Genomic DNA, 7,884 nt, shown 5'->3' with positions numbered 1-7,884 from the left:
CTGAGTATGTACATGTTTGTGATTGGCCTGTCCTCTCTGAGAATGTACATGTTTGTGATTGGCCTGTCCTCTCTGAGTATGTACATGTTTGTGATTGGCCTGTCCTCTCTGAGTATGTACATGTTTGTGATTGGCCTGTCCTCTCTGAGTATGTACATGTTTGATTGGCCTGTCCTCTCTGAGTATGTACATGTTTGTGATTGGCCTGTCCTTCTGAGTATGTACATGTTTGATTGGCTAGTCCTCTCTGAGTATGTACATGTTTGTGATTGGCCAGTCCTCTCTGAGTATGTACATGTTTGATTGGCCAGTCCTCTCTGAGTATGTACATGTTTGATTGGCCAGTCCTCTCTGAGTTTGTGAGTATGTACATGTTTGATTGGCCTGTCCTCTCTGAGTATGTACATGTTTGTGATTGGCCTGTCCTCTCTGAGTATGTACATGTTTGATTGGCCAGTCCTCTCTGAGTATGTACATGTTTGTGATTGGCCAGTCCTCTCTGAGTATATGTACATGTTTGTGATTGGCCTGTCCTCTCTGATTATGTACATGTTTGTGATTGGCCTGTCCTCTCTGAGAATGTACATGTTTGTGATTGGCCTGTCCTCTCTGAGTATGTACATGTTTGTGATTGGCCTGTCCTCTCTGAGAATGTACATGTTTGTGATTGGCCTGTCCTCTCTGAGTATGTACATGTTTGATTGGCCTGTCCTCTCTGAGTATGTACATGTTTGTGATTGGCCTGTCCTCTCTGAGTATGTACATGTTTGATTGGCTAGTCCTCTCTGAGTATGTACATGTTTGTGATTGGCCAGTCCTCTCTGAGTATGTACATGTTTGTGATTGGCCTGTCCTCTCTGAGTATGTACATGTTTGTGATTGGCCTGTCCTCTCTGAGTATGTACATGTTTGTGATTGGCCTGTCCTCTGAGTATGTACATGTTTGTGATTGGCCTGTCCTCTCTGAGTATGTACATGTTTGTGATTGGCCAGTCCTCTGAGTATGTACATGTTTGTGATTGGCCTGTCCTCTCTGAGAATGTACATGTTTGTGATTGGCCTGTCCTCTCTGAGTATGTACATGTTTGTGATTGGCCTGTCCTCTCTGAGTATGTACATGTTTGTGATTGGCCTGTCCTCTCTGAGTATGTACATGTTTGTGATTGGCCTGTCCTCTCTGAGAATGTACATGTTTGTGATTGGCCTGTCCTCTCTGAGTATGTACATGTTTGTGATTGGCCTGTCCTCTCTGAGTATGTACATGTTTGTGATTGGCCTGTCCTCTCTGAGTATGTACATGTTTGATTGGCCTGTCCTCTCTGAGTATGTACATGTTTGTGATTGGCCAGTCCTCTCTGAGTATGTACATGTTTGATTGGCCAGTCCTGAGTATGTACATGTTTGATTGGCCAGTCTCCTCTGAGTATGTACATGTTTGATTGGCCTGTCCTCTCTGAGTATGTACATGTTTGTGATTGGCCTGTCCTCTCTGAGTATGTACATGTTTGATTGGCCAGTCCTCTCTGAGTATGTACATGTTTGTGATTGGCCAGTCCTCTCTGAGTATGTACATGTTTGTGATTGGCCTGTCCTCTCTGATTATGTACATGTTTGTGATTGGCCTGTCCTCTCTGAGAATGTACATGTTTGTGATTGGCCTGTCCTCTCTGAGTATGTACATGTTTGTGATTGGCCTGTCCTCTCTGAGTATGTACATGTTTGTCATTGGCCTGTCCTCTCTGAGTATGTACATGTTTGTGATTGGCCTGTCCTCTCTGAGTATGTACATGTTTGTCATTGGCCTGTCCTCTCTGAGTATGTACATGTTTGTGATTGGCCTGTCCTCTCTGAGTATGTACATGTTTGTGATTGGCCTGTCCTCTCTGAGTATGTACATGTTTGTGATTGGCCAGTCCTCTCTGAGTATGTACATGTTTGTGATTGGCCTGTCCTCTCTGAGAATGTACATGTTTGTGATTGGCCTGTCCTCTCTGAGTATGTACATGTTTGTGATTGGCCAGTCCTCTCTGAGAATGTACATGTTTGTGATTGGCCTGTCCTCTCTGAGTATGTACATGTTTGTGATTGGCCTGTCCTCTCTGAGAATGTACATGTTTGTGATTGGCCTGTCCTCTCTGAGTATGTACATGTTTGTGATTGGCCTGTCCTCTCTGAGAATGTACATGTTTGTGATTGGCCTGTCCTCTCTGAGTATGTACATGTTTGATTGGCCTGTCCTCTCTGAGTATGTACATGTTTGTGATTGGCCTGTCCTCTCTGAGTATGTACATGTTTGATTGGCTAGTCCTCTCTGAGTATGTACATGTTTGTGATTGGCCAGTCCTCTCTGAGTATGTACATGTTTGATTGGCCAGTCCTCTCTGAGTATGTACATGTTTGATTGGCCAGTCCTCTCTGAGTATGTACATGTTTGATTGGCCTGTCCTCTCTGAGTATGTACATGTTTGTGATTGGCCTGTCCTCTCTGAGTATGTACATGTTTGATTGGCCAGTCCTCTCTGAGTATGTACATGTTTGTGATTGGCCAGTCCTCTCTGAGTATGTACATGTTTGTGATTGGCTGTCCTCTCTGAGTATGTACATGTTTGTGATTGGCCTGTCCTCTCTGAGTATGTACATGTTTGTGATTGGCCTGTCCTCTCTGAGTATGTACATGTTTGTGATTGGCCTGTCCTCTCTGAGAATGTACATGTTTGTGATTGGCCTGTCCTCTCTGAGTGTACATGTTTGTGATTGGCCTGTCCTCTCTGAGTATGTACATGTTTGTGATTGGCCTGTCCTCTCTGAGTATGTACATGTTTGTGATTGGCCTGTCCTCTCTGAGTATGTACATGTTTGTGATTGGCCTGTCCTCTCTGAGTATGTACATGTTTGTGATTGGCCTGTCTCTCTGAGTATGTACATGTTTGTGATTGGCCAGTCCTCTCTGAGTATGTACATGTTTGTGATTGGCCTGTCCTCTCTGAGTATGTACATGTTTGTGATTGGCCTGTCCTCTCTGAGTATGTACATGTTTGTGATTGGCCAGTCCTCTCTGAGTATGTACATGTTTGTGATTGGCCTGTCCTCTCTGAGTATGTACATGTTTGTGATTGGCCTGTCCTCTCTGAGTATGTACATGTTTGTGATTGGCCTGTCCTCTCTGAGAATGTACATGTTTGTGATTGGCCAGTCCTCTCTGAGTATGTACATGTTTGTGATTGGCCTGTCCTCTCTGAGAATGTACATGTTTGTGATTGGCCTGTCCTCTCTGAGTATGTACATGTTTGTGATTGGCCTGTCCTCTCTGAGAATGTACATGTTTGTGATTGGCCTGTCCTCTCTGAGTATGTACATGTTTGTGATTGGCCAGTCCTCTCTGAGTATGTACATGTTTGTGATTGGCCTGTCCTCTCTGAGAATGTACATGTTTGTGATTGGCCTGTCCTCTCTGAGAATGTACATGTTTGTGATTGGCCAGTCCTCTCTGAGTATGTACATGTTTGTGATTGGCCAGTCCTCTCTGAGTATGTACATGTTTGTGATTGGCCAGTCCTCTCTGAGTATGTACATGTTTGTGATTGGCCAGTCCTCTCTGAGTATGTACATGTTTGTGATTGGCCTGTCCTCTCTGAGTATGTACATGTTTGTGATTGGCCAGTCCTCTCTGAGTATGTACATGTTTGTGATTGGCCAGTCCTCTTTGAGTATGTACATGTTTGTGATTGGCCAGTCCTCTCTGAGTATGTACATGTTTGTGATTGGCCAGTCCTCTCTGAGTATGTACATGTTTGTGATTGGCCAGTCCTCTCTGAGTATGTACATGTTTGATTGGCCTGTCCTCTCTGAGTATGTACATGTTTGTGATTGGCCTGTCCTCTCTGAGTATGTACATGTTTGATTGGCCAGTCCTCTCTGAGTATGTACATGTTTGTGATTGGCCAGTCCTCTCTGAGTATGTACATGTTTGTGATTGGCCTGTCCTCTCTGATTATGTACATGTTTGTGATTGGCCTGTCCTCTCTGAGAATGTACATGTTTGTGATTGGCCTGTCCTCTCTGAGTATGTACATGTTTGTAATTGGCCTGTCCTCTCTGAGAATGTACATGTTTGTGATTGGCCTGTCCTCTCTGAGTATGTACATGTTTGATTGGCCTGTCCTCTCTGAGTATGTACATGTTTGTGATTGGCCTGTCCTCTCTGAGTATGTACATGTTTGATTGGCTAGTCCTCTCTGAGTATGTACATGTTTGTGATTGGCCAGTCCTCTCTGAGTATGTACATGTTTGTGATTGGCCTGTCCTCTCTGAGTATGTACATGTTTGTCATTGGCCTGTCCTCTCTGAGTATGTACATGTTTGTGATTGGCCTGTCCTCTCTGAGTATGTACATGTTTGTGATTGGCCAGTCCTCTCTGAGTATGTACATGTTTGTGATTGGCCTGTCCTCTCTGAGTATGTACATGTTTGTGATTGGCCTGTCCTCTCTGAGTATGTACATGTTTGTGATTGGCCAGTCCTCTCTGAGTATGTACATGTTTGTGATTGGCCTGTCCTCTCTGAGTATGTACATGTTTGTGATTGGCCTGTCCTCTCTGAGTATGTACATGTTTGTGATTGGCCTGTCCTCTCTGAGTATGTACATGTTTGTGATTGGCCTGTCCTCTCTGAGTATGTACATGTTTGTGATTGGCCTGTCCTCTCTGAGTATGTACATGTTTGTGATTGGCCAGTCCTCTCTGAGAATGTACATGTTTGTGATTGGCCAGTCCTCTCTGAGAATGTACATGTTTGTGATTGGCCTGTCCTCTCTGAGTATGTACATGTTTGTGATTGGCCAGTCCTCTCTGAGTATGTACATGTTTGTGATTGGCCAGTCCTCTCTGAGTATGTACATGTTTGTGATTGGCCAGTCCTCTCTGAGTATGTACATGTTTGATTGGCCTGTCCTCTCTGAGTATGTACATGTTTGTGATTGGCCAGTCCTCTCTGAGAATGTACATGTTTGTGATTGGCCTGTCCTCTCTGAGAATGTACATGTTTGTGATTGGCCAGTCCTCTCTGAGTATGTACATGTTTGTGATTGGCCAGTCCTCTCTGAGTATGTACATGTTTGTGATTGGCCAGTCCTCTCTGAGTATGTACATGTTTGTGATTGGCCAGTCCTCTCTGAGTATGTACATGTTTGTGATTGGCCTGTCCTCTCTGAGTATGTACATGTTTGTGATTGGCCAGTCCTCTCTGAGTATGTACATGTTTGTGATTGGCCAGTCCTCTCTGAGTATGTACATGTTTGTGATTGGCCAGTCCTCTCTGAGTATGTACATGTTTGTGATTGGCCTGTCCTCTCTGAGTATGTACATGTTTGTGATTGGCCTGTCCTCTCTGAGTATGTACATGTTTGTGATTGGCCAGTCCTCTCTGAGTATGTACATGTTTGTGATTGGCCTGTCCTCTCTGAGTATGTACATGTTTGTGATTGGCCTGTCCTCTCTGAGTATGTACATGTTTGTGATTGGCCTGTCCTCTCTGAGTATGTACATGTTTGTGATTGGCCTGTCCTCTCTGAGTATGTACATGTTTGTGATTGGCCAGTCCTCTCTGAGAATGTACATGTTTGTGATTGGCCAGTCCTCTCTGAGAATGTACATGTTTGTGATTGGCCTGTCCTCTCTGAGTATGTACATGTTTGTGATTGGCCAGTCCTCTCTGAGTATGTACATGTTTGTGATTGGCCTGTCCTCTCTGAGAATGTACATGTTTGTGATTGGCCAGTCCTCTCTGAGTATGTACATGTTTGTGATTGGCCAGTCCTCTCTGAGTATGTACATGTTTGATTGGCCTGTCCTCTCTGAGTATGTACATGTTTGTGATTGGCCTGTCCTCTCTGAGTATGTACATGTTTGTGATTGGCCAGTCCTCTCTGAGTATGTACATGTTTGTGATTGGCCTGTCCTCTTGGCTCCTCTCTGAGTATGTACATGTTTGTGATTGGCCAGTCCTCTCTGAGTATGTACATGTTTGTGATTGGCCTGTCCTCTCTGAGTATGTACATGTTTGTGATTGGCCAGTCCTCTCTGAGTATGTACATGTTTGTGATTGGCCTGTCCTCTCTGAGTATGTACATGTTTGTGATTGGCCTGTCCTCTCTGAGTATGTACATGTTTGTGATTGGCCAGTCCTCTCTGAGTATGTACATGTTTGTGATTGGCCAGTCCTCTCTGAGTATGTACATGTTTGTGATTGGCCAGTCCTCTCTGAGTATGTACATGTTTGTGATTGGCCTGTCCTCTCTGAGTATGTACATGTTTGTGATTGGCCTGTCCTCTCTGAGTATGTACATGTTTGTGATTGGCCTGTCCTCTCTGAGTATGTACATGTTTGATTGGCCTGTCCTCTCTGAGTATGTACATGTTTGTGATTGGCCAGTCCTCTCTGAGAATGTACATGTTTGTGATTGGCCAGTCCTCTCTGAGAATGTACATGTTTGTGATTGGCCAGTCCTCTCTGAGAATGTACATGTTTGTGATTGGCCTGTCCTCTGAGTATGTACATGTTTGTGATTGGCCAGTCCTCTCTGAGTATGTACATGTTTGTGATTGGCCAGTCCTCTCTGAGTATGTACATGTTTGTGATTGGCCAGTCCTCTCTGAGTATGTACATGTTTGTGATTGGCCAGTCCTCTCATGATTGGCCAGTCCTCTCTGAGTATGTACATGTTTGTGATTGGCCAGTCCTCTCTGAGTATGTACATGTTTGTGATTGGCCAGTCCTCTCTGAGAATGTACATGTTTGTGATTGGCCTGTCCTCTCTGAGTATGTACATGTTTGTGATTGGCCTGTCCTCTCTGAGTATGTACATGTTTGTGATTGGCCTGTCCTCTCTGAGTATGTACATGTTTGATTGGCCAGTCCTCTCTGAGTATGTACATGTTTGTGATTGGCCAGTCCTCTCCTGAGTATGTACATGTTTGTGATTGGCCAGTCCTCTCTGAGTATGTACATGTTTGTTGGCCTGTTGGCCTGTCCTCTCTGAGTATGTACATGTTTGTGATTGGCCTGTCCTCTCTGAGTATGTACATGTTTGTGATTGGCCAGTCCTCTCTGAGTATGTACATGTTTGTGATTGGCCTGTCCTCTCTGAGTATGTACATGTTTGTGATTGGCCTGTCCTCTCTGAGTATGTACATGTTTGTGATTGGCCTGTCCTCTCTGAGTATGTACATGTTTGATTGGCCTGTCCTCTCTGAGTATGTACATGTTTGTGATTGGCCAGTCCTCTCTGAGTATGTACATGTTTGTGATTGGCCTGTCCTCTCTGAGTATGTACATGTTTGTGATTGGCCTGTCCTCTCTGAGAATGTACATGTTTGTGATTGGCCAGTCCTCTCTGAGTATGTACATGTTTGTGATTGGCCTGTCCTCTCTGAGTATGTACATGTTTGTGATTGGCCAGTCCTCTCTGAGTATGTACATGTTTGTGATTGGCCTGTCCTCTCTGAGTATGTACATGTTTGTGATTGGCCAGTCCTCTCTGAGTATGTACATGTTTGTGATTGGCCTGTCCTCTCATGATTGGCCAGTCCTCTCTGATGTACATGTTTGTGATTGGCCTGTCCTCTCTGAGTATTGTCCTCTCTGAGTATGTACATGTTTGTGATTGGCCAGTCCTCTGAGTATGTACATGTTTGTGATTGGCCAGTCCTCTCTGAGTCCTCTCTGAGTATGTACATGTTTGTGATTGGCCAGTCCTCTCTGAGTATGTACATGTTTGTGATTGGCCTGTCCTCTCTGAGTATGTACATGTTTGTGATTGGCCAGTCCTCTCTGAGAATGTACATGTTTGTGATTGGCCAGTCCTCTCTGAGAATGTACATGTTTGTG

Source organism: Oncorhynchus nerka, linkage group LG6 (genome assembly GCF_034236695.1).
Source record: "Oncorhynchus nerka isolate Pitt River linkage group LG6, Oner_Uvic_2.0, whole genome shotgun sequence".
Lineage (NCBI taxonomy): Eukaryota > Metazoa > Chordata > Actinopteri > Salmoniformes > Salmonidae > Oncorhynchus > Oncorhynchus nerka.
This window is presented reverse-complemented; position numbering follows the sequence as displayed.